The following is a 3,018-nucleotide window of genomic DNA, read 5'->3' as shown; positions in this document are numbered from 1 at the left end:
GGAAGTCCCTGTTTGTACCTGATTGTGAAATGGAAATGGAAAATGTGAACTCATATGTGTTGATCTTGGAAAAATGGGTCCAAACAAGAGAATGTCATCATCTGGTTTCACTTGGATTAAACCAATGCTGGCCTTTATTTTTAAAAGTTATCTTTTGAAGGTTGCTTAACAGTTGCAACTGTTATTGCAGAACTCATGTGTCAGTATCTGTCTGAAATGCTTTCTGTGGGCTTTGTGGTTCCTCAAATTTCCAGCCCTTCCAGATCACAGTTATTCAACTTTTTCAGTGAGATGGAAACAAGATTAAATGCAACAAAAACATCTGGAATTAATATATGGGCAGACATTTTCAGGAATGCCTGTTCTGTTAGCATTCATTAAAACACGAGCCTGCAGAATCCTAAGACTTACAGTGGGCTGCTTTTAGATGGGTAATTTCTTGGGGCTCTTCAGCATATCTGTCATTTTGCTGGGTTCTTTTGGCCAGTTGACCATGAACCCATCCTGCAGTCTTTAAACATGGCAGCACAGCCGTGTTGCCTTGAACTCTTCATCGAGGAATTTATGAAACACAAGTGAAATTTATGAGAGGGTGAGGGACTACAGGAGCTGAAGAGCCACATTCTGGTGGAACTGGTAAGATCAGAACAGGACACAGGTGTGTGCAGCAATTGCCTTCTGGTGTTAGTGGCAGGAGGTGGAAATGGATGGAGCCTTCAGGTTTTCAGGCAGGTGATGGATGGACCAGTGTGGAGAGCAGAGGCACGTGGCTGGAATGACAGCCTACAGCACAAGGAACAGTAAGAGCTAGAAAAGAATGAGGCAGCTGGAAACAGCAAAATTCAGCTGCAGAGCTTTGGGGTGGGAACATTCAAGAGCTGGTCAGTTCTGGAGGAGGATGAGGGAAATGGTGAAGGAAAGGTTTGGGGTGTCTCGTGTGCAAGTAACACAGCTTACCAAGATAAGGATGCCTGCAGTGCCAGCTGGAGGGAAGTCTGGTTGGAAAGCTTGGATCTACACTATATAGGGCATTTTAAAGTTTTGGTATCCCTTCTTTGACTAAAGTTTGTCCTTGGATGCAAGTGCTTTTTCCCAACCTGGATGCCATTCCCTCAGACTGCTACTTAGGCAGGACCCTTAAAGAATTACCTCTTGTGTAGCACTCAAGAAATCATGAGAAACTGTATTTCACAAATCAGAAGTAAGCTGATGGCAAAGCATGCCATAGGGGGTCACTGGTCTGCCTGAGGTAAGATGAAAAATCAAGACGTACAACAAGACTTGTCACTAAAGATGATAAATTCATCTTTTACAAGAGGAGTGGCTCTGTTCTGGTGTGCCTCATTGCCTTCGATCTCAGGGATATCCTACCTTAAGGTTTGAGTGTGGGTAGTAGAATGTAGAAGTATAAAATATGGAAATATTTGCCACATACACTTTAAAAATAAGAAACACAAGTAGTGGGAATGTACTGAAGACATTTTTAGATATGTACATAATTTGCATTAGTAATTAGCAGCAAGATGAAAGTGGTGACAACACTACAAGTTAGGTGTTTACTTGGATTTTATGCTTCACTTGCAGAAGAAAGATAGCAAACTGAAACTGTTAGTTTTGGGAAGTGGGGCAGGGCTGTAAAATGGAGTGTGACCCCAAATGCATGCTAAGGAGTAGATGTGCTTTGAAAATGAACTACTGCAAAAGCAGGATCTCCATATATTTACAGGTCTATTTCTGCACTCTCGAATTCATCTACTTGGATGTGTAAATGACTGGAGCTGTGAATGGAGCAAGGTGCGGCTATCACTTCCTTTGTAGCATTGTGATATTTAAATGCTTGCCTGATACCCACCTGCATTTCTGCTTTGACGTTATTTAAGGATTCTCACACTCAGAGCTCAAACCTAAGATGGAGGCTAAACAGCTCAGCCCATGCAAATCCCCCAGCTAGAGACCCCCTCTGAAAAGGAGATTATTACTCATGTCTACCCAAGTTTCACATTCTTCTTGGTGCCTGCCAGGACTGAGATTGCTTGTCCTGCTGGACACTGAGCCCGTGCGTTCAATCGTGTGTCATGGCCAGTTCTGCCTCATGAGTACCCCCAGTAGATGCTTTGATCAGTACAGAGTTAAGGAAAATAACCTGCAAACACAGTGGAAGGAAGATTCTGGTAGTGGGGTTATGCATGGTGGAAGAAAGACCAGCACATGATGATTCCAGAGAGTTGTGGGATGGTGAGCCCCATCCAGCACTTGACCCTGGTTTGTTTCCCAGCTTGCAGGGCCTGAGCATCATGCTGCTGTCAGATTTGTTTGCTGCAGACTCCCAGCTCACAATTTATTTCCCTATGTCCAGCTACTTGAGCTGCAGCATGAAGCCTTTGAGCCTCTTGGGCATCTTAAACACCTCTGTCCAAGCATTCCACAGCAGTGAGCCTGCTCGCAACTGAAACCACTGTGGCTATTTCTGCAAAGGAACTTGGCAGAGCAATAGTGGGTGCATGTAAGGCAGAGAGAAGTGATAAGCCTGCTGGCTGGTCCTCTGGCACTGACTCCTTCCTAGCTTTCAGCCCCTCCCTGTGCTCAGCGAGAGGTCTGGCCATGCAAGAGGTTCCCCAGTTGGGAAGGCATCTTCCTGGCCGGAAGTTGTAGAATCACAGAATGGATTGTGTCATAATAAACTAAGATTATGTAGTTCAACTCTGGAAGATGCATCCAGCCTGAATTACCTTCATGGAGATCTCCCATGCCTCAGCCCCCATGCCAATGGGTAACTCTTCTGCACAGGCAGGATCAGCCTGTGCTGGGACTTTGTGCAACACCCTGAAGCAGTTTGTAGGCTGTGTGATGCCTTCCATAGTTCCTGACAGCAAAACTTGCTTGAATACATTAGTTAAGGTCATGCTTTGTTCACAGAAAACAAGAATTCAGGTGCATCACAGGGGCAGCTGTCATCAAAATGATGCATAAACTATTTTGGGGGTTTTTTGAATATGGATTTCAGCAGCAGTTTGAGGG

The sequence above is a fragment of the Zosterops lateralis genome (genome assembly GCF_965231275.1).
Source record: "Zosterops lateralis genome assembly, chromosome: 1".
Classification (NCBI taxonomy): Eukaryota; Metazoa; Chordata; class Aves; order Passeriformes; family Zosteropidae; genus Zosterops; species Zosterops lateralis.
This window is presented reverse-complemented; position numbering follows the sequence as displayed.